The following is a 24,775-nucleotide window of genomic DNA, read 5'->3' as shown; positions in this document are numbered from 1 at the left end:
GTATCGTCCTAGCACCTCAGTCAACCCTCCAGAAACTGTTTGGAGGATGTGCTGCCATTGCAACCGCAAATGGCGCAAACCAGTCCCGACCCAACAGGCTGGGCCCATGGCCACGCACTACGATAAGTGGGAAACGCCCCTCCTGGCGTCCATAGACAACAGGGGTCATTGTAGTTCCTGCAATGTCCAGTGGTTCCCCCGTGTAGGTGGCCAACCTGGCCTGTGAGTCAGTTAGTGTAAGGGTCTGTATACCCTGCTTGATGCGGTCGAATGTCCTCTGGGCGATCACGGAGACCGCTGCGCCAGTATCCAACTCCATCTCCAGCGGGTGGCCATTGCCCCGTACTGTCACCTTAATGGGGGCCACACGGGGAGCTGCCACACAATGCAGCTGCAGGCAGTCGTCCTCCGTCTCCACGTCCTCAGGAGTGGTCGCCGCAGGTTCATCCACATGGAAGGTACGGCCTCTGGGCTGGTCCCAGTTACGGCCCCTGGGCTGGTCCCAGTTTCGGCCCCTGAGCTGGTCCCAGTTTCAGTCGGAACGACGGCGCCTCTGGCGTCCCCAGGACCGCCGTCCGCGACGGGGTCGGCGCCTACAAGTCTGACACGGACATGGCTCCTCATCCATTGGCTCTGGAGAAGGCTCCCTTCGGGGAGGAATGTCCGATGGCCACTGGCGTCGGTCTGGTCGTTGCCTCACCCAAGGTACCGCAGGAGTGCGGGGGGACGTTTTTGGGCGGAAAGGGTTTCGCCCCAAGGCATGCACTTCCATTCCCTGTAGCTCCTGTACTCCTCGCTCTGCGCTCTCTCGGGACAAGACTATTTGTATTGCCTGTTGAAAAGTCAATGTTGGCTCCGCTAACAACTTTCTCTGGGTGGCCGCATTGTTAATACCGCAAACCAAACGGTCGCGTAACATTTCTGACAAGGTCTCACCATAGTCACAGTATTCCGCAATCCCGCGTAGCCTGGATAAAAAAATCGGCAAGGGATTCTCCAGGGGTCCTCTCAGCGGTATTAAACCGGTAACGCTGGACTATCGTGGACGGGGTTGGGTTAAAGTGTTGCCCCACTATATTCACAAGTTCGTCAAACGTTTTGGTGTCCGGCGCAGCTGGGTACGTAAGGCTCCTAATCACCCCAAACGTATGCAGCCCGCAGGCGGTGAGCAATATGACCACCTGGCGCTCGTTTTCAGTGATATTGTTTGCCCGGAAATAGTAACGCATCCGTTGCGTGTACTGGTTCCAGCTTTCCAGCGCAGCATCAAAAACATCCAAACGTCCGTACAGAGGCATGGTATAATAGAAAACAACTTCCAACCTGTATCCAACAAAAATCCAGGGAGGTGGCTTCAGCAGTGTAGACAGCTATTCACTTTTACCTTCGTCGCCAGTTTTGTAAAGGCCCCGAAGAATCCAGCACGAGTTTTAAGGATACAAAATAATAAAGTTTATTTACTATAACAATATATACCTAGTAGTAGCAGTAACTTCCCTTGCTACCTTCTCCTTCCTCCTGGTTCCTGGACTGGCCAGCTTATTTATAGTAGGAGTTTCTCCGCCCCCCTCATTGGGGAAGTTCATACTCCCATAGGATTGTGGGATAATCATTAGTCCCCAGCCAATCGTCAGTAGGCAGGTTATAACAATAACCCATCTACCTCACGGCGCCAAGGTCCCAGGTTCGATCCCGGCTCTGGGTCACTCTCCGTGTGGAGTTTACACATTCTCCCCGTGTTTGCGTGGGTTTCACCCCCACAACCCAAAGATGTGTTATGGGCCAGGGTTTAGAGAACCCCAAAGTGTATCATAGAGTTCACCTGACCCACAACTTTTAATAGATTGTGGTATGGGGAGCACACGGCCCACTCTACAGGTGTGGGACAGCAGAAATGGAAAAGTATTTTTTTAAAGCAAAACAATGTTTATTCTATGAACTCAAGTTAACCTTTTTAAAACATACAGTGAACATCTTAGCAATCATTAATTCAAATACAACCCCCAAGGAATACAACACTAAGTAATCCTTAAACTGTCCTTTTAACATCCAGAAGACTTTAAGAAAAACTTTTAACAGAAGCACATCAGGTTAACATCACTACTGAGAGCAGTTATTAGTTTTAAATCACTAAACGATCAATTTACAATCTTTAGATTACAGAGAGAGAGACTAATACCCCTTCTGGCTGTGATTGCAGCTATCCAGCTCTGAAAACGAAACTAAAACACACCCTGCAGCAAACAGCCTAAAACGAAAGTAAAAAGCTAACAGACAGCCCAGCTCCACCCATTGTCTGACATCACTGCAGTAATAAACACCCATTTCTTAAAGGTACTCTCACATGACAGATATGTCATCAAAAAAAATTTAGAGTACCCAATTCATTTTTTCCAATTAAGGGGCAATTTAATGTGGCCAATCCACCTACCCTGCATATAGTACATAGTACATAGAAAATACAGCACAGAACAGGCCCTTCGGCCCACGATGTTGTGCCGAACCTTTGTCCTCGATTAATCATAGATTATCATTGAATTTACAGTGCAGAAGGAGGCCATTCGGCCCTTTGAGTCTGCACCGGCTCTTGGAAAGAGCACCCTACCCAAACTCAACACCTCCACCCAACACCAAGGGCAATTTGGACATTAAGGGCAATTTATCATTGGCCAATTCACCTAACCCGCACATCTTTGGACTGTGGGAGGAAACCGGAGCACCCGGAGGAAACCCACGCAGACACGGGGAGGACGTGCAGACTCCGCACAGACAGTGACCCAAGCCGGAATCGAACCTGGGACCCTGGAGCTGTGAAGCAATTGTGCTATCCACAATGCTACCGTGCTGCCCCAGCAGGAATAATCATATAAGACACGCGACACACTTCTCAGGCAGATCGTCAGATTAAGAGTTCAAATAATTTCTTAGACACTCCAACAGCCCTTTCAAGTTTTGACGCTTCTTCCCCATTGCAGGGGCAACTGGGCTAGAGTTTGTGATATAACTGGCTACAAATTACAAGAGGAAAATATGTTTAAAATAAACGATTTGCCAAATAAATCTGAAATCTCCAGCGACGAGAACCTCTCTTTTCAGAACATGAAAACTTCAGAAAAGCTTCAGCTGCAAGTAAAATCTGACACCAGCAGGACTCTACTGACCATACTGACCAACTTCGGGAAGAGACAGTGGAATTTCTTGGTCACAAAATCAGAAATCATTATTTGGAAATCTGATGGGGTTTTTTTTCTCCTTTTCTTTAATTTTTTTCAATCAAGCGGCAATTTTAGCATCGCCAATCCACCTACTCTGTACATCCTTGGGTTGTGGGGGTGAGACCCACGCAGACATGGGGAGAACGCGCAAACTCCACATGGACAGTGACCTGGGGCCGGGATCGAAACTGGGTCCCTGGCGCCGTGAGGCAGCAGTGCCAACCACTGCGCCACCGTGCCGTCCCAGAAAATGTGATGTTGATGGGATGGATCAATGGTAAGAGTTCGAGGTAGATGAAGAGCGATCTTTCTAAAGAGCCTCGCAAACTGGAAGCATGTACTACCAAATGTGATCCAGACTTCTAGAACAAGATTAACATAGAGATCCATGGGCCTGGTATCCGAAGAGAACTTGGGGATTGGAATAATGCGGGCAATGTGAACTGATCACCATGGCTAGTCAGGATGACAAGAGCTATAAAAAAGCAATTGGGAGTCAAAACAAAATTATGTCTGAAGGATCAAATTTTAGACAGGAAAGTCTATTGCTGGGATGTTGTTTCTCATTCTCGGTCGCTACAAAGAGACAAGAAGCTCAATTAGAACCAGGGATTATAAACCTTCTGCAAAATATTCCCAGTCAACAGATTCACAATGGTGGCTTTACTTATACTTCCCAAAAATGCTTGAACGGCACGGTGATGCAGTGGTTAGCACGCTAAATCGCCCCTGAATTGGAAATAAATAATTGGGTAGTCTAAATTTAGTTAAAAAGAGCCAAAATGAGGGCAGCACGGTGGCACAGTGGTTAGCATTGCCGCCTACGGCGCCGAGGACCCGGGTTCGATCATTGTCCCGGGTCATTACCCCTGTGGAGTTTGCACATTCTCCCCGTGTCTGCGTGGGTTTCACCCCCACAACCCAAATGATGTGCAGGTTAGGTGGATTGGTCACGCTAAATTGCCCCTTAATTAGAAAAAAAATATGAGTCCTCTAACTTTATTTTAAAAAGAGACAAAAAAAGTGATGCTGCTTTGCTACTTAAGGAGGTGGTCTCCAATTTTAAATAGGGCCTCAGTTTAACAACACATCTGAAAGGTGGTAACTCCAACACTGTACACTCTGTGCTGCACGAGTTTGAGCCAGAGAGAGAGAAAGATAGAGAACGCCCGAGCGAGAGCAAGAAGAAAAAAAGATCGACTGTCAATAGTGTTAACTTTCTTTTGAAAAGAAAGTGATTTGGCAGCTGGATTGATATGGGTACAACTGTTGGAAATTCAGAAATTAGCAGTTCATGTTCCAGTTGGCACGGAAAGGCCATTACGTGTTGCTAAATGGGTATCAGATGTTCCTATTTGTAATTGATTAAATAAAAATGAGTAATAGATACTGTTGTTGGGCATGTGATCTCAATTTTCATTGCATACTGTACCTGAGCATATTTTAAATATTTTGTTTTTTGGTAAAAGGGTAAGATAAAAGCAGAGTGTGGGAGTGTATTTGTTGTCATCAGTGCTTCATCTCCTAGGTGGTTACTGAACAGTGACAAATGTTTATGTAAATATACAGATAAAGCTCATCTGTATAATATAAGTACATATTTATAGGCACTTCCTACTAAAATTAATGCACATGGCTAAAATGGTGTTCCCATAGTCACACCTGTGGCGAGTCATTGATTTCCACTGGACAATATTGGTTGGGTACAGCTTTAGAGAGGTTGGCCACCTTCCAATGTCTGACCTGAGTGGCCATTCTTGATAGAATCCCTACAGTGCAGAAGGAGGCCATTCGGCCTATCGAATCTGCGCTAACCCCTGCTCCGGCAGAGCACCCTACCTAGGCCCAATCCCCGGTCCTATTCCTGGAACTTCACCTGACCTTTGGACACTAAGGGGCAATTTAGCATAGGCAATCTACCTGACCGGCACATCTTTCAACTGTGGAAGGAAACCGGAGCACCCGGATGAAACGCACATGGACACGGAGAGAAAGTGCAAACTCCACACAGTCATCCGAGACTGGGAATTGAACCCTGGTCCCTGCCGCTGTGAGGCAGCAGTGCTAACCACTGTGAAGATGAACATCTTGCCAAGGTCAACCCCACACACCCACTACTTGCCTTCAAACAACCGCGCAACCTCAAACAAACCATTGTTTGCAGCAAACTACCCTACCTTCAGAACAGCGACCACGACACCACACAACCCTGCCATGGCAATCTCTGCAAGACGTGCCAGATCATCGACATGAATACCACCATTACACGTGAGAACACCACCCACCAGGTACGCGGTACATACTCGTGCGACTTGGCCAACTTCATACGCTGCAGGAAAGGATGTCCCGATGCGTGGTACATTGGCGAGACCATGCAGACGCTGCAACAACGAATGAACGGACATCGCGCGACAATCACCAGGCAGGAATGTTCCCTTCCAGTCAGGGAACACTTCAGCAGTCAGGGGCATTCAGTCTCTGATCTCCGGGTAAGCGTTCTCCAAGGCGGTCTTCAGGACGCGCGACGGCGCAGAATCGCCGAGCTGAAACTTATAGCCAAGTTCCGCACACGAGTGCGGCCTCAACCGGGACCTGGGATTCATGTCACATTACATTCACCCCCCACCATCTGGCCTGGGCTTGCAAAATCCTACCAACAGTCCTGGCTTGAGACAATTCACACCTCTTTAATCTGGGGTTACGCCGATCTCTGGATATTTAAACACTTAATTAACTGCAAATGCTCACATTCTAAGCATTGTCTTGCATCTTTGAATTTGTCTATATATATGTTTCTGGAACATACCTCTTCATTCACCTGAGGAAGAAGCAGCGCTCCGAAAGCTAGTGTTTGAAACAAACCTGTTGGACTTTAACCTGGTGTTGTAAGACTTCTTATTATGATGTAACTCAGCACACATTAGGGATGGAGGCTGTCTCTTATGGCATTACACCACACCATGCACTAAGCAATTGGAACCTTACTGAAATTATACTATTATCAAGCTACAGCACTATGCGGAGCTTCAGATTCATCAGCTTTGCAGTGATTTACAGGTCATGTAGATGCTTCACAATTCTAAGCATAACCAGTAATCAATCACAACACAAACCAAGGATATCTACCCACTAAAGAGGGCATCAGGGAACATCAAACAACACAAAAAGTCTAAAGAGCACAGTCTAGTCTGATTCTGACTCAAAATGTTGTATTTGATGGGCCTCAACAGGAATAAAAGCAAGAATGACTGGAACACTAATGAGATGGAAAATTTGATTTGTCACAACAAAATAAATTGTTTTTTGTTTGCAGTGTCCATGAATGTATGAACTCATTTGAGTCTGTCAGGTTTTTGGCAAAGAATGCTAGTGCTGTTAAAGTCTAGGATATAGTCTTCCATGGAATATCCATCTGTTTTCTGAAGCCTATCAAATTCTGACCATGTCCCATAAGTAATGAGCACCTTCCTTTCTCATAGGAAGCATTCAGCCATCACTTTGTTTATTGTTTCTACACGGAGAGCAACCCACACCTGTGCCCGGCCTAAATGATATTCTAGTCCTTGCTGACACTTTCTCCCGAAGCAGGTGGGCCAAGCCGTGAATTTTCCCGACTCCCGCTCCCAATCTCGGGGATGGAGGTCCAGCCCATAAAGATCTCGGAAAGCAAATGACAAGGATACATATGTTTTGGGGAAATACTGATAAGTTCACAAGGTAACTAATGGGGAGGAGGGTTATTTTAGTCCATCAAAGCTCATCGGTCTAGAAAGACCCTGCATCCAATTAGCTCTCAAATAATTCTAGACTTTCTGTCTCCACTGGCCGACTCAAGGGCCCATTTCACATGTTGATCACAATTTGGCACAAAGGATTTTCCTTTTATCTGACCCACATTTACCCTCTTCTGGTTGCAACCAGTGTTCTCTTGCCCTGCACTTGTGACTCATGTATTTTTCTGGATTTATCTTTTTGCACACCATTTATTGCCGAGTACATCTTGCCAGAAACCAGCTCTCAAAACACCTCAATTGAAAAGTCAGTTTCTGCACTATCCTTATGACTCAGACTTTGATGCTAGCATCTATCTTTACAGTACACTGCCTACAACATTTGAATGCCTCCTTGGTATTTTGGTGACCAGAAAATGGACACATTATTCCGAGTTTGTTTGACCCGAGCCTCGTATGGTTTGTTAATGATTTCCTCTGCCTTGTATTCTCGTGTTTTTACTATGCAGTTAAACATTTCATTAACTTAGTCAATTGTTGCTCAACATTGCTGGGATTTGTTCAGCATCAAGTCTGCCAAGAATGTTTTCAATTTCTCCCTGACCTATTCAACAGCATTAAACAGTGCCCATGCTGTTCATGTTGCCCATGAAGGGTGGCACGGTGGCTAGCACTGCTGCCTCACAGATTGGGTCACTGTCTGTGTGGAGTTTGCATGTTCTCTCTGTGTCTGCATGGGTTTCCTCTGGGTGCTCTGCTTCCCTCCCACAGTCTAAAGATGTGTTGGTTAGGTGAACTGGCCATGATCAATGCTTGAGGTTAATGGGACAGAGCGCGAGGATGTGGGCCGAGGTAGAGTGTTCTTTCGGAGGGCCTCCTTCTGCATTGTATTGCTGAGATGTGCTGCATTGGATGGTAGTGTCAGAGACCTTAATCAAGGCCAGCACTTCAGTGCAGTACTGAGGGAATGCTGCACTGTCGGCAGTATCACTTTTCAAACCAAAATGTTTAACTGAGTCCCCACCTGAGCTCTGAGTGGAAGGTAAAAGATCCCACAGCAATATTCAAATAGTAGCCCACTGGCCAGCATTTATCCCTTCAACAAAAACCTATAACAGATGACGTAGACACTTATTGTATTTCTATTTGTGAGACCTTTTGTGTGCATATTGGCGAATGCATTTCCCATTGCAATAAAGACACTTAAAAAGTATTTAAATGACTGTAAAGTGCTTTGGGACATTGAGAGATTGGCCCGTAAATCTGATCAAATTGCATCAAGTTTCTCAATCCAAGACATTGATTCTAGTTAGAAAGAGCAGTGGGCCCAATACATGACACCCCATTCAGCCCTTAACCCCAAAGTGATTCTAACAGGGGCTGTTTAGCACAGGGCTAAATTGTTGGCTTTGAAAGCAGACCAAGGCAGGCCAGCAGCACGGTTCGATTCCCGTAACAGCCTCCCCGAACAGGCGCCGGAATGTGGCGACTAGGGGCTTTTCACAGTAACTTCATTTGAAGCCTACTTGTGACAATAAGCGATTTTCATTTCATTTCATTTTTCACAAGTCCATTATATTCTCACTTCTGTGGCGCAGTGACAATGCCTACCTCTGGGGCAGAAGCTCCAGGTTCAAGTCCTATTTCAGGACCTCAGAATAACACAGCCAAACAGGTTGATCGTCAATCTGTAAATCCTTCCGATATGCCAACGGCAGGCAGTAAGATTGAAGAGTTTCCTGATCAACCAGAAGGAAACAGCAAATCACTGCAATACCTTGCCAAGCATAACCATGGACCAATAACAGAAGTCCATGATCAGCAATGCCTTTTCAAAGGTACGGTGATTGGAGAGAGAGAGAGATTGTATTCAATCCTTCATCGTGTTTCTTACCCATTACCCAGAAAGTCTACAATTGTAACATCAACTTCCTATGTAACTTTATCTTAGTGCAGATCACAGGTCTTATAAAATACGTCAGTGGTGCAAACTGCCAAAATCTGCTTCAGAAAAATAAGTGGAACAAGTATAGTAATGTTTGCCCCAGATTTAGAATTATCAAGAGCTGAGCGCTAGCACAGTGGCGTGCATCAAAAGCAAGAGCACCTGTCAAGAGAATAGAAAGGAATATATAGGTCATGGCTATATAAGCCCAGTGACTACACTGCATTGAAAACCAGCTTCCCCCTTAGCGTACGAGATACAATATGCCAGTTTCTACACAGAATCTGCTTGTGTACTGGCTCTTTATTGTTAAACAAAAACAAAGCTCCAGGTAAATGGACCGCACACCATAGAAGGAGAGATTGGAAGGGGCCTTAAGAAGGTAACAAATAGGTGCAGGAGTCAGCCATTCAATAACATTATGGTTGGTTGTTACCCACAACTACACTAAACTTCATATCCCCTTTAGCGAATCGCTAAGTATCCAAAAAGCTATTGATCTCTGTTTCAATGACTGGGCATCCACACCTCTCTGGGGTAGTGAATTCCTTCTTTTTTTGAAAAATAATTTTTATTAAAGGTTTTCATAAAATATCAATAACAAAATGAGAAAAAAAAAGAACCCAACAGGGTTAAGTACAAAACATAACCTAAAAAAGCAACCCGCCAAACCCCTCCCCCACTGTACATAAATAAATTAACATGAACACCCCGACTTAACACGACAGGTGTATACAGCCCCTCCGACCCTGCAGTGTAAATAACATAAACAAAAATAAAGTAAACCCCCCCCCCCCGGAGCTGCTGCTGCCACTGACCAATGTCTATCGTTCTGCCAGAAAGTCTAAGAACGGTTGCCACCGCCTAAAGAACCCTTGTACCGACCCTCTCAAGGCGAATTTCACCCTCTACAATTTAATGAACCCTGCCATATCGCTGATCCAGGATTCCACGCTTGGGGGCCTCACATCTTTCCACTGAAGGAGAATCCTTCGCCGGGCTACCAGGGATGCAAAGGCCAGAATTCCGGCCTCTTTCGCCTCCTACAATCCCGGCTCCTCTGCCACCCCAAATATTGCGAGCCCCCAGCCTGGTTTGACCCTGGATCCTACCACGCTCTACACCGTGCTCGCTACGCCCTTCCAAAATTCCTCCAGCGCTGGGCATGCCCAGAACATATGGTGTGATTTGCTGGGCTCCCTGAGCACCTAACACACTTGTCCTCACCCCCAAAGAACCGGCTCATCCATGTCCCGGTCATGTGTGCCCTGTGCAGCACCTTAAACTGTATGAGGCTGAGCCTCGCGCACGAAGAGGAAGAATTCACCCTCCCTAGGGCATCTGCCCACGTCCCCTCTTCGATCTCTCCCAACTCCTCCTCCCACTTACCTTTCAACTCCACCACCGAGGCCTCCTCCTCCTCCTGCATCACCTGGTAAGTTTCCGAGATCTTCCCCACTCCCCCCCCCCCCCCCCGCCTCACCCCCCTCCCCGAGAGCACCCTGTCCTGTACTGTGTGTGGCAGGAGCCGCGGGAACTCCACCATCTGCCATCTGGCAAACGCCCTTACCTGTAAATACCTGAAGGTGTTCCCCGGGGGGAGCCCGTACTTCTCCTCCAGCTCACCCAAGCTCGCGAACGTCCCGTCCACAAACAGGTCCCCCAACTTTCGTATCCCTGCCCTGTGCCACCCCCGAAAGCCCTCCACCTGTTCTTCCGAGGGCGAACCGGTGGTTCCCCCGTAATGGGGTCCACGCCGAGGCCCCAACTTCCCCCCTATGCCGCCTCTACTGCCCCCAAATTTTGAGGGCCGCCACCACCACCGGGCTCGTGGTATACCTCCCTGGAGGGAGTGACAGCGGAGCCGTTGCCAGCGCCCCCAGACTCGTACCCACACAGGATGCTGTCTCCAGCCTCTTCCATGCAGCCCCCTCCCCCTCCATCACCCACTTGCGCACCATTGTCGCATTGGCGGCCCAGTAGTACCCACAGAGGTTGGGCAGCGCCAGCCCCCCCTATCTCTACTCCGCTCCAGGAACACCCTTCTCACCCTCGGAGTCCCTCGCGCCCACACAAACCCCATTATACTCCTGTTAACCCGCCTGAAAAAACCTTCGGATAAACACGGGGAGGCACTGGAACAGGAACAAAAACCTTGGGAGCACCGTCATTTTGATTGACTGCACCCTACCCGCCAAGAACAGCGGCAATGCGTCCCACCTCTTGAACTCCTCCTCCATTTGCTCCACCAGCCTTGTAAAGTTAAGCCTATGCAGGGCCCCCCAGCTCCTGGTCACCTGGACCCCCAAATACCTGAAGCTCCTCTCCGCCCTTTTTAGTGGGAGTTCGCCAATCCCCCTCTCCTGGTCCCCGAGCGGAACTACGAACAGCTCGCTCTTCCCGATATTGAGCTTGTACCCCGAAAAGTCCCCGAATTCCCTAAGCATCCTCATTACCACTGGCATTCCTCCCACCGGGTCCGCCACATACAGCAGCAGGTCGTCCGCATAAAGCGACACCCTATGCTCCTCCCCACCCCGCACCAACCCCCTCCAGTTCCTCGACTCTCTCAGTGCCATAGCCAGGGGTTCAATCGCCAGTGCGAAGAGCAGGGGGGACAGGGGACACCCCTGTCTCGTCCCTCGGTGCAACCGAAAGTACTCGGACCTCCTCCTATTTGTGGCCACACTCGCCATCGGGACCTCATACAACAGCCTAACCCACCTGACAAACCCCTCCCCAAACCCGAACCTCTTCAGCACCTCCCACAGGTACCCCCACTCTACCCTATCGAAGGCTTTCTCAGCATCCATCGCCACCACTACATCCGCCTCCCCCTCCCTCGCTGGCATCATGATAACGTTCAAAAGCCTCCGCACATTCGCGTTCAACTGGCTCCCCTTCACAAACCCCGTCTCGTCTTCATGGATGATCTGTGGCACACAATCCTCAATCCTCAAGGCTAAGACCTCCGCCAGCACCTTGGCATCTACATTTAGCAAGGAAATCGATCTGCAGGACCCACATTGCAGGGGATCCTTGTCCCGCTTCAGGATCAAGGAGATCAGTGCCCGGGACATCGTCGGGGGTAAAGCACCCCCCCGCCTCCTTTGCCTCATTACAGGTCCTAACTAACAGCGGGCCCTACAGGTCCATATATTTTTTACAGAACTCGACCGGGAAACCGTCCGGCCCCGGTGCCTTCCCCGCCTGCATTCTTCCCATCCCTTTGATCAGCTCCTCCAGCCCAATCGAGGCCCCAGGCCCCGCCACAAGTCCCTCTTCCACCTTTGGAAACCTCAATTGGTCCAGGAAACGGCCCATGCCTCCCTCCTCCCATGGGGTCTCGGATCGGTACAATTCCTCGCAGAAGTCCCCGAAGACCCCATTGATGCCCACCCCACTCCGCACCACGCTCCCTCCCCTGTCCTTAACTCCCCCGATCTCCCGAGCTGCGTCCCACTTCCGAAGCTGATGCGCCAGCATCTGGCTTGCCTTTTCCCCATACTCTTAGACCGCCCCCTGGGCCTTCCTCCACTGCACCTCCGCCTTCCTGGTGGTCACCAGGTCGAATTCGGCCTGGAGGCTGCGCCTCTTCCTCAACAATCCTTCCTCAGGCTCTTCCGCATACCTCCTGTCTACCGTCACCATCTCCCCCACCAGCCTCTCCCTCTCCCCCCCCCCGCTCCTTGTGGGCCCTAATGGAGATCAGCAATCCCCTCACCACCGCCTTCAGCGCCTCCCATACCATCCCCACTCGGACCTCCCCGTAGTCGTTGGTCTCCAAGTACCTCTCTATACTTCCTCGGACCCGCTCGCTCACCTCCTCGTCCGCCAACAGCCCCACCTCCAAGCACCACAGCGGGCGCTGGTCCCTCTCCTCCCCCATATCCAAGTCCACCCAATGCGGGGCGTGGTCCGAAATGGCTGTTGCTGAATACTCGGTATCCTCTACTCTCGCTATCAGCGCCCTACTCAAAATGAAAAAGTCGATTCGAGAATAAGCCTTATGGACATGGGAGAAGAATGAAAATTCCCTAGCCCCTGGCCTTGCAAATCTCCAAGGGTCCACCCCTCCCATTTGGTCCATAAATCCCCTCAACACTCTAGCCGCCGCCGGCTTCCTACCCGTCCTAGACCTGGAGCGATCCAGTGCCAGATCCAACACCGTGTTAAAGTCTCCCCCCATTATCAGGCGCCCCACTTCCAAGTCTTGAATCCGCCCCAACATACGCCGCATAAAACCCGCATCGTCCCAGTTCGGGGCATACACATTGACCAGTACCACCCTCTCTCCCTGCAACTTACCACTTACCATTGTGTACCTACCGCCATTATCTGCCACAATGCTCGACGCCTCGAATGACACCTTCTTTCCCACCAAGATCGCCACCCCTCGATTTTTGGCATCTAGCACCGAATGAAACACCTGACCTACCTACCCTTTCCTCAGTCTTACCTGGTCTGCCACCTTCAGGTGTGTCTCCTGGAGCATAACCACATCCACCTTGAGCCCCTTCAGGTGCGCGAACACGCGGGCCCGTTTAACCGGCCCATTCAGTCCCCTTACATTCCAGGTTATCAGCCGGATCAGGGGGCTAACCACCCCCCCCACCCCGCCGTCTAGCCATGACCCCTCCTCGGCCAGCCACGCCCCCGCACCCCACAGCCGCCCCGTTCCCCACAGCGGCATACCCCTGTCTCGACCCCCCCCCCCAACTCGCTCCAGCTCCTCCTTGACCTTAGCAGCAGCAACTCGATTCTCTCCACCCCGGCTAGGACCCATCCTAGCTGGTTTACTCCCCCCATTGCACTTCCGCAAGTCAGCTGACTCCTGCTGACCCTGGCCACACCCGCCTCCCCTGCGACTCCTCCCATTGTGTGGCACACCCTCCTCTCCTGCTCCCCATCCACAGGCTCTCCCCCTCCGTTCTAAGCGCGGGAAACAATCCTCGCTTCCCCGCGCCGGCCCCGCCTCCCCAGCCTTCGGCGCGGGAAAAAGGCCCGCGCTCTCCACTTACCAGGCCCCGCCAGCAACCAAAACAGTGCCCAACCCACCCCATCCACCCTCCCCAACCCGAAAGAGAAAAACACAAAGAAAAAGAAACCCAAAACAATGCAAAGGCCACCCCCCCACCCGAACCAAAAATAGGCATAACATATCCACCGCAGTCCCCAATCGCCCGTCCCGACCCTCAGTCTGTGTCCAGCTTCTCGGCCTGAACAAAGGCCCATGCCTCCTCCGGAGACTCAAACTAATGGTGCCGGTCCTTGTCGGTAACCCACAGTCGCGCCAGCTGCAATATGCCAAACTTCACCCCCTTCCTGTGCAGCACCGCCTTCGCTCGATTGTACCCGGCCCTCCTCTTCGCCACCTCCGCCCTCCAGTCCTGATATATCTGAACCTCCGCGTTCTCCCACCTGCTGCTCCTCTCCTTCTTGGCCCACCTGAGCACACACTCCCGATCGACGAACCGATGGAACCACACCAGCACCGCCCGCGGAGACTCGTTAGCCTTGGGCCTCCTCACCAACACTCTATGGGCCCCTTCCAGCTCCAGTGGCCACTGGAAGGACCCCGCTCCCATCAGAGAGTTCAACATGGTGACCACATAGGCCCCCACGTCCGGCCCCTCCAGCCCCTCTGGGAGGCCCAGAATCCGCAGATTCTTCCTCCTCGACCGATTCTCCATCTCCTTAAACCGCTCCTGCCATTTCTTGTGGAGCGCCTCGTGCGCCTCCACCTTTACCGCCAGGCCTAAGATCTCGTCCTCATTGTCAGAGATCTTTTGTCGAGCCTCTCGGATCGCCACCCCCTGGGCCGTCTGTGTCTCCAGCAGCTTATCAATAGAAGCCTTCATCGGCTCTAGCACGTCCGTTTTAATCTCTCTGAGGTAGCGCTGGATACCCTCCTGTTGCTCCTCCGCCCACTGCCTCCACGCTGCCTGGTCTCCGCCCGCCGCCATTTTGTCCTTCTTCCCTCCCTTCTTCTGGTCCACCACCACCTTTTTTGTCGCCCCGCTCCTAGTTAAAGCCATATACTGACGGGGAGCTATTATTAACTCCTTCCCACACCGGGAAACGTCGAAAATGTGCCCTTGGGGGCCCTGAAAAGAGCACAAAAGTCAGTTTTTGCAGGAGCCGCCGAATGTGCGACTTAGCTCCGCATAGCCGCAACCGGAAGTCTCGAGAGGGAATCCTTTTGGCAGTGTTCGCTTCACCAATCTGCCCCAAAAAGTCTGTGGAAACTCCTGAAAAAGGTCTGAGAGTCCGTTCCAGACGGGAGCTGCCGAATGCGCGACCTACTCCTCCATGGCCGCCACTGGAAGCCTCGTCCCCGCTTCTTCAGTGGCCTTGGTAGATCTTTTCACAGTTGTTCCCTCTGCTGCTAGAATTCACCTTTAATAAAGGCCCTCAAGTCAGCTTGCAGCTTTAAGCTTGCCCTTCCGCCGCCTGCATGCTGGAAGTGGTTCTGTTTATCCTGCAGTTACAGCCAAATCTTTTACTGTTTCTGCCGGGTCTGGTAACCATGAGACGTACCATTCCTGGGGGACACTGTCGGGGGAATGTTGCAGCCTTCTTCCCACACCGGGAAATGTCAAACAAATGCCGTGGGGGCCCTGTAAAGAGCCCAAAAGTCCATTCCAAGCGGAAGCTACCGAATATGTGACCTAGCTCTGCATAGCCGCACCCGGATGTCCCGGTAGTGAATTCTTAAAGACTCACAACCATTTGAGTGAAGAAATTTCCCTTCATGTCAGTCTTAAATAGCAGGCCACTTGACACGGGACTGTGACTTCTAGTTTTAGACACACACCCGCAACCCGCCCAACCTCACCCCGTTCCCCAAACCAGGAGATACATCCTTTCAGCATATAATCAGACAAATACCTTAAGAGCATTACCTATCAGTTAGAATACCCTTCATTCTCCCACCAGGAACAACCCCGCTATCTAATGGCACTCTTTTCTTTCAGGCCTCAATGGGGAACACCCCAGCAAGGCTGCAACCAGTTGCATTTTCTGCACTGAGGAGCTCTGCTCTTCAGTGCAGGAAGAAATATCCTGGTGGCTTCAGCAGTGCCAGGGTGCTACCCTACCCAGACGTCTCCGATCGCCTGGGAGATCCCCCCCCGCCCCCCCAAGTGTTGTTCCGCCTGGTCCGCATATATGGTGACCAGTACTAAATAGCGCCCGGCTGGGATCTCCTTGGCGAGGCCGGTAGATCCCGGGAGCCGGTTCGATCTAGCAGCAACTCGTCAACGTTCCTTAGGCAGCACCTTCCAAACCCATTAAGCTCACATAACCCTGCAAGTCTGGGCCTCTGCCATTGTGGGCGAGATACAGAACGTGACATCTTGCGAGATCTCGTTAGATGTCGTGAGGCATAACGACCATAAGGCATCCCGGAAGAGGCCTCTCGTGGGATCTACCGGCCACGTCCATCCTGATTCCAGCGGGTCACAGCCGGTGAATCACTCCCATAGTAAACGTTCACAGGGCACTTCAGAGGAGAGCTATCAAAACAAAATTTGACAGCATATAAAAAGAATGACACATAAAGGGGCAGCACGGTGGCACAGTGGGTTAGCCCTGCTGCCTCGCGGCGCCGAGGTCCCAGGTTCGATCCCGGCTCTGGGTATCTGTTGGTGTGGAGTTTGCACATTCTCCCCGTGTTTGCGTGGTTTTCGCCCCCACAACCCAAAGATGTGCAGGTGAAATAGCCATGTTAAATTGCCCCTTAATTGGAAAAAATGAATGGAGTACTCTAAAAAATTTTTTTAAAGAATGACACATAAAGAGGACAGATTTTTTTTTAAATTAATTTACGGGATGTGAGCTTTGCTGGCTAGGCCAGCATTTATTGCCCATCCCTTTCTGCCCTACGGAAGGTGGTGGTGAGTTGATTTCTTGAACCACTGCAGTTCCTGAGGTGTAGGTACACCCACAGTGATTTGGGTGGTCAGGAGGTGACTTACTCGCTGTAGGATTCCTAGCTTAAGTCCTGCTCTGGTAGCCTCAGTACTGATATGGCTAGTTCAGTTCAGTTTCTGATCAATGGTAACCCCCAGGATGTAGATTGTTGGGATTCAGCAATGGTAATGCCACTGAATGTCCATTGAAATCCAACAGCTTGGTCAAAGATACACATTGTAAAAGATGCCTTAAAGGAAAAAAGTAATGAAGGAAGGCAGAGGAGTTCAGAGAGAATTCTAGATCAGAGGGAAATCTAGATCAGAGGGAATTCTAGAGCTTAATGCATTGGCAAATGAAGTTCTGGCTGCCAGTGCTGGAGCAATTAATATGTTGGATACTGAAGAGGCCAGAATTGTAAGAGTACAGACATCTCAAGAGGGTGATGGGGCCTGGAGGACATTCGAGATAAGGAGGCATGTGGCCATGGAGGGATTTGAAAACAAGGATGATAATATTTAAAATTCAAGGCATTCGTTAACTGAGAGCCAATCTAAGTCATTGAGCATGATGTTGATAAAATAGGACTTGGTGCAAGTTAAGACACAGATGTCAAAGTGTTGTCTGCCCTCAAGTTTACATCAGAGTTTTATATGACCTCTTTACAGAGGGAGGAATCTCAGAGACCAGCCTGAGTGCATCAAAATAGTTAAGCCTAAAAGGTAATAATGGATGAGTGTTTCAGTATCAGATCAGCTAAGGTAGGGAGTGGGATGATTGTACAGAGATGGAAACAGCTGGTCTTAGTGATGGTGTAGCTGTGATTGGAAGTTCATCTCAGGATCAAATATTGCCAATGTGCTGTCCAACTGCATATACTTGGAACTATTCATAATTAATTAATTTAACACTTTTGGAAATGCTCTCTGAATGATTATCCTGCTTTCTTACTGCCCATCTAGTTAGTGCCTTCAATATTCTCTTCCTTTGTCCTGTTCCGGAAAGCCCAATTTGTCCCAAACTCTGCCCAAATCTTATCCCACATTTAAAACTCATCCGGTCTTCATATCCCTCAACAGGCTCAGAAAATCATAATTTGACAAACTCCTTCAGTCTTGTATTCTCCTTCATCATTCAGTTCTCTCATTTCTTGCCTTCTGCAATTCGCTTTTCTCTTTACCGCAGGAGAATGTTCACCCTTGTCGATCCAGTTCCAAGGAACTCTCTCACTGAAAACACACCCACCTCTGAAATCGCTTGAAACCCACCTCTTTGGCCATGCTCGTGGTCCCTCTCCCAACTGCCCCAGTGTAGTTTGGTAATTATTCATCGCTGCCTCCTTTCCACCGCACCCACCCCCTCTGCCCCGTAAGACACTTTCCGATGTTGCTCTATATTGAAACGGTGGTAAATAAATACAAGTTCGTATTATTAGGGAAATGAATGAAAGAGTAAGTTCATATCAATAGTGAGCCACAAAGGGTCTCCCCCTAAAAGATACAGATAAAGCGACTGAAGGATGTGGAAGAATGAATGCATCTGAAATCATAGGTTATATTCCAGGTTATATTACGGCCCTTTGCTCTACTTCTCACATACACACCACTTAAACCATATCCATTAGATTAGAGAATACAATACACTTTATGATTATTTATGGCAACCACCATCACACAACACAAATCACAGGGAACAGAGGATAGGGAACATCAACGGATCAAGCATCCTTATTGCATTGGTCATAGAATCATAGAATCTACAATGCAGAAGCAGATCATTCGGCCTATCGGGTCTCCACTGGCCCTTGGAAAGACCACCCTATCCTTGTAATCCAGTAACCCCACCGAACCTTTTGGACACTAAGGGGAAATTTAGAATGGCCAATCCACCTAACCTGCACAGCTTTGGACTGTGGGAGGAAACGCTAGCAGAAAACCCACGCAGATGGGGAGATAGTGCAAACTCCACACAGTCACCCGAGGCCGGAATTGAACCCGGGACTCTGGAGCTGTGAGGCAGCAATGCTAACCACTGTGCCACCATGCCGCCCCATGGTCAACTTCCAGTGACTCACAAGGATGTAATCCAATGGCCTGGGCAGGTCATATTTTCTTAATTCTATTTTTTATTTCTCACATAATCAGAAGAGATGAAGAGACTACACTGAAAGAATGCAATGAATTTGGAAAGAAAAACGCCAAAAAAATGTATTATCCAAATATACCAAGTGTAGAGCAGCGAGGCTTATCGAGACAGGCTCAGACTCACTTCAGAGGACTGTGAACAGCAGTTCAATCGTTCACTGTCCACTATCTGTTACTGAATTACTCACTGCCTGCCAATTTCTAAAATGTTACTGTTCAAAACACAAGCTCGGAGAAGTGTTTACATAGCAGCAGTCAGTCACAAAAAGCTACACTGCAGACAAAACCAGCATCATCCCTATTCACCAACCACCTCCTCATGTTCCATTACAAAGATCACTATCAGAGTCTGGAGCCATTCAGGTCTTTAACCGACTGTCACTAATGTAGACCATACGCGTCTGAGACTAGTCAGCAGTGCTCTGTGGCTGTTTGGTTCTTATACAGAGTAAAATTACTGGATCAGCATTTTGACCAAATGTTGTAAAGGAGGCCTCTTTTCTTCCAGAGATTGGCTTACCATGACCTGCAATTAGCACCACATTCACAAAATTATTTTAGAAGAAATTGGCCCAAGGGAAAAGGTTGTACATCATTGCCAATTAAGTGCTTTGTCACTGACTAAATAACTCTTAAATTTTATGGTGGGTTATGAAGCAATGAAACTTTCTTACGGCACAGTGGCACAGTTTCCTCAGTCCAAAGATGTGGATGTTAGGTGGATTAGCCTTGCTAAATTGCCCTTAGTGTCCGAAGATGTGTAGGTTAGGTGGGGTTAGAGGGATGGGGGGGGGGGGGGTAGGGTGCCCTTTCTGATCTTGTTATTATCGGTGCAGACTTGATGGGCCGAATGGCTTCCTTCTGCACTATAGGAATTCTGTGGTTCTATTACAGTCCCTTTCTACTCCCAAAAAGCTTATTGGAATTGGATCAGCATTTGACAGCTGTCAGTCACCTTCTGTTACCTCACTCATCTGAAATAACTCCCAGAATGTCACATATACCTGGTGAATAAACAGTAACATTAGGAAGGGGGACACTGAATTATCTGGTGCTTTACATACTTCAGCTAAATACAAGTGTCATCCAATGCTATCAGTTCCTTCTGGTAGCTAGCATTTTACTTCCTCTCTGCGACCTGATAGAGGTTTACAAAATTATGAGGGGCATAGACAGAATGGATAGTCAGAGACTTTTTCCCAGGGTAGAGGGGTCAATTACTAGGGGGCATAGCTTTAAGGTGCGAGGGGCAAGGTTTTGAGGAGATGGACGAGGCAAGTTTTTTTTTTTTAAACACAGAGTAGTGGGTGCCTGGAGCTCGCTGCCGGAGGAGGTGGTGGAAGCAGAGTGACGTTTAAGGGATATCTTGACAAATACATGAATCGGATGGGAATAGAGGGATACGGACCCCGGAAGTGTAGAAGATTTTAGTTTAGACGGGCAGCATGGTCGGTGCAGGCTTGGAGGGAAGAAGGGCCTGTTCCTGTGCTGTACTTTGCTTTGTTCTTTGCATTCTGCGACAACAATTAGCTTTTACTGAAAGCATTTAAGATATTTATTTTCTAAAGACAAACCTAGAATGGCAGACTATGGCCTGATGACTTTTGGTCTGAGTAATTCACGCGAGTTAGTACGTTGCATGAGAAACAGGGCGGCATGCGGGTCATTCTTAGTAATTTTTACAAGCCAGCTGTACAGTCTTCACCAGATTTAAATCAGGCAACCTGCAATGCATAACCATCAGGGTGAACGTGTCTGCCCAAGATAGGCTGTGGTTAATTTCTGGCCTCTTTAAACTGATTCTTCAGCCATTCCAACGCTCAACTCACGTCAGGTTTATTATGAATTGGAGAAATCACCAAACTAACATCTACACAAAAGGAGAGCACTGGTGCCAAGTAGGAGTGAACACACTGTTAGGTAAAGTCGCCATAGTCCCAAATGACCACAGTTCTGCTTTCCCCTTTGAGTGAGAGAGCTGACTGGTGGTGATTTAACCTGAGGATCACCACAATTCAGGCGAGGGGCAAGGTTGAGAAGGCAGGGCCACAGCAAGGTGGCGCAGTGGTTAGTATTGCTGCTTCACGGCGCCGAGGTCCCAGGTTCGATCCCTGCCCCTGGTCACTGACTGTGTGGAGTTTGCACATTCAGCCTGCGTCTGCGCGGGTCTCACTCCCACAACCCAAAGATGTGCAGGGTAGGTGGATTGGCCATGCGAAATTGCCCCTTAAATTGGAAAAATTAAAAATATATATTTGGTTGCATAGGAACACTGATTTCAGTACTGAAGCTCCTAGTTTATTCAGACTGCTATGAAGTTCATTTTTTTTCAATTTACAATGCCCAATTCATTTTTCCCAATTATGTGGCAATTTTTAGCGTGGCCAATCCATCTACCTTGCACATCTTTGGGTTGTGGGGGTGAAACCCACGCAGCCACAGGGAGAATGTGCAAACTCTACACGGACAGTGACCCAGAGCCGGGATCAAACCCGAGACCTCGGCGCCATGAGGCAGCAGTGCTAACCACTGCGCCACCGTGCTGCCCTTCTATGAACTTTATTATAGAGAAATTATCTCTCATCTAAATCTTCAGTGAGACTGCTTAACTCATCATTGCAAAATCATTGTAGAATGTAATTGTTTCACTTTCCACACTTTAAAACATTGTTTCTGTATTTAATTGGTTCCACAATGCATTGCCCCTGCCCCCCCCCCCCCTTTAAAAAGACCAGAGACTCAAATACACTCCAACAATCCGAAAAGTAGCTCTCCAGGCACCATTGTCCATAGGAAAGTCTTCACAGGATAAGAAGCAAGTCAACTGTGAGAGGAATCCAATCCTCATCTGGCCTGACACTGGGCAGCACGGTAGCCTAGTGGTTAGCACAGTTGCTTCACAGCTCCAGGGTCCCAGGTTCAATTCCCGGCTTAGGTCACTGTATTTGCGTGGGTTTCCTCCGGGTGCTCCGGTTTCCTCCCACAGTCCAAAGATGTGCAGGTTAGGTGGATCGGCTATGCTAAATTTCCCTTCATGTCCAGGAAAGGTTAGGTGGGGTTACGGGGATAGGATGGAGGTGTGGGGATAGGGTGGAGGTATAGGATTAGGTAGGGTGCTCTTTCCAAGGGCCGGTGCAAACTCGATGGGCCGAATGGCTTCCTTCTGCACCGTAAATTCTATGGTTAACATGGACTCTCTAACCGGAACAGGAACTTTCACCCACCGTCTAAACTGGCGGTGAGGCCTCAGTTGCTGCCCCATGCAGCTACGGGCAATGAAGATGTGGAGGTGCCAGCACGGGACTGGGGTGGGCACAGTAAGACGTCTCACAAGACCAGGTTAAAGTCCAACAGGTATGGTTGAAATCACAAGCTTTCGGAGCACAGCTTCTTCAGCAAGTGAGCACTTTAAACTGGCATTGCGAGACTTCTTACAAGGTCAACTAAGGCCAATCTTAAGTTGAACAAAGACTCACATCAGTGGTGCCAGTCCCTTTCAGGCAGGCCACTGCAGCAAGGTGAAAATCAACTGGCAGGGAGTCGCCAAGGCCAACTCTTTACCGTTGGACAACAGGCTGCGTACCAGTGCCATGTGCAGGAAGTCAGTGTCACTGCCACGGATCCTGGACAACATAAAGCAGCTTTCATCCAAAGACCGAACCTTCACTCTATCATAGCAGGTGGCAAACAAAAATCTCTAAGTGTAATATTCACCAATTTAAAAAAAGCCTGGTGGGGTTCGATCCCGGCCCCGGGTCACTGTCCGTGTGGAGTTTGCACATTCTCCCCATGTCTGCATGGGTTTCACCCCCACAACCCAAGGATATACAGGTTAGGTGGCTAGGCTAAATTGCCTCTTAATTCGAAAAAAATAACTGAGTACTCAAAATGTATAAGAAAAAAATAAAATCCTGTTGAACACAGGATTGTACAGGAGTTTATAAAACTCTAGAGATGTCACAATGACAGTACATTCTCTCACACATCCCAATGCTGCTGTTTTGACAGTAGCCTGGACACAACCTGGTCCCACAGCCCGAAACAAACCCACCAAGAGTCTGTCAGGATAGAATCACAGAATCCTTAGTGCAGAAAGAGGCCATTCAGCCCATCGAATCTGCACCGACCCTCTGAAAGGGCACCCTACCTAGGGTCAGTCTCTCAACCTGTCGCGTTAACCCAGTAACCCCACCTAACCTAATCTTTTGGACACTAAGGGGCAATTGATCATGGCCAATCCACCTAACCTGCATCTAACATCTTTGTACTGTGGGAGGAAACGGAGCACCCGGAGGAAACCCACGCAGACAGGGGGAGAAAGTGCAAACTCCACACAGTCACCCTAGGCTGGAATTGAACCCGGGACCCTGGAGCTGTGAGGTATCAGTGCTAACCACTGTGCCATCTCTTATCTTCGGGATCGTGTGGGAAGGCGGTTTTAGGGTAGCAGGCGGGCACAGTTCAGTCTCCATCGCGGCTCACTGACTTGGACAAGTGCATTTTGTAGAGTGCAAGCTTCAATATGTGAGCCACACACGGCCATCGATAGAGCGCGGTAACTTGAGGCTAAATCAATCCAACTATTTCTAAACCCACCCTCCATACCCTCAACTGGCAGTCCCGGGATAGAGCGCATTCTTTTACAAGTCTGCACAAGCTCCACAACCACAGCAGCAAGTCCACCAAGGACACAGAACAATGCCCTCCTCAGACAGAGAATGCAATCCTATCGCCCAGCCCTCTCTCACCATCGTTCACTGGTTACTCCGTGTCCCGTTTGCAGCGAGCTTGTGGCTGCCTGGTGCTCCAGCAGCTCCGTCCTCTCCCAATCCGGGTGCACTCACTCGGGTGAAGACTTGCACTCCTTCCCGGGAAAGTTGAAGCTGAAACGCATTCGGTGAAAGAGCCTTGCTGACTAGCCCGGCTCGCACTCTTGACACACTGTGAAAGCTCAGCCAGCCCTAACCTCACTTTTATCAATGCAACAGCGAGAGCTGGAACGGGCCAGCCGCAAAAGAGGGACTGGATAATTCAAACAGCTCGGGGGTGGATCCTTAAAGGAACAGCATCTCCCACCCCAGCAACTCCGCCTATTCGGAGGAGCCAACCTGCGCTCATTCCCCCTTCCTGAGACACCACACTTCACACATTCTCAACATATCCTGTACATACACACAACAGACATGCACATAAACATGTTCACATGAATGAAAGTTCAAATCAGCCAGAACAGCAAAGAAAAAGTAAATATGGGCCACATAAATACATTAGGATCACAGCATCATAAGGTTCAAGATACAATTTGTGAAGGACATCAAGGACCAAGGTAGGTAATTGTGTGTGTGTGTGGGGGGGGGGGGGGGGGGGTCATGGGGGTGAGAACAGGAAATGTTAGCTGGAAAATGTTACTGATTAACAAGGAAACAGTGGGAAACATTTAAAATGGTGCTTCAGAGTTCAGCAGGAATATATCCCACTAAAAAGCAAGGGCAAACTGGTCAGTGATGACACACCTCGGAGAAATAAGGGCAATATTAAAACAGCAGTAAAAGCAGACACTCGTTACACAGTCTAGAAATAGGATGACAGTGTCATACCCCGCCCTGACTTGGAAATATACCCCAATTTTTGAGCAAAGTGCTGGAACTCCCTATTCCTAACAGCACCGAGGGAGTACTTTCACCACACCAACTCCAGCAGCTCAAGAAGGTGGCTCATCACCACCACCTTCTCAAGGGCTATTAAGGATGGGCAACAAATGCTGGCCTCACCAATAACACTCACATCCCATTATACAATAGAAAAATACAAAAAGATAAGGAAAGG

The 24,775-nt window shown here is 49.1% G+C and overlaps 1 protein-coding gene across 1 annotated transcript in view; it reads right to left on the bottom strand.

Annotated features, from left to right (window-relative positions):
• Positions 1-23,966, bottom strand: part of n4bp3 (NEDD4 binding protein 3) — a 193,161-nt gene extending 169,195 nt beyond the window's left edge. The window contains exon 1 of the mRNA XM_072512015.1: positions 23,698-23,966. The gene's annotated coding sequence lies outside the window, so the exon portion shown is untranslated. The remainder of the gene's footprint in view (positions 1-23,697) is intronic.
• Positions 23,967-24,775: the final 809 nt, after the last annotated feature.

Source organism: Scyliorhinus torazame, chromosome 7, assembly GCF_047496885.1.
Source record: "Scyliorhinus torazame isolate Kashiwa2021f chromosome 7, sScyTor2.1, whole genome shotgun sequence".
Classification (NCBI taxonomy): domain Eukaryota; kingdom Metazoa; phylum Chordata; class Chondrichthyes; order Carcharhiniformes; family Scyliorhinidae; genus Scyliorhinus; species Scyliorhinus torazame.
This window is presented reverse-complemented; position numbering and strand designations above follow the sequence as displayed.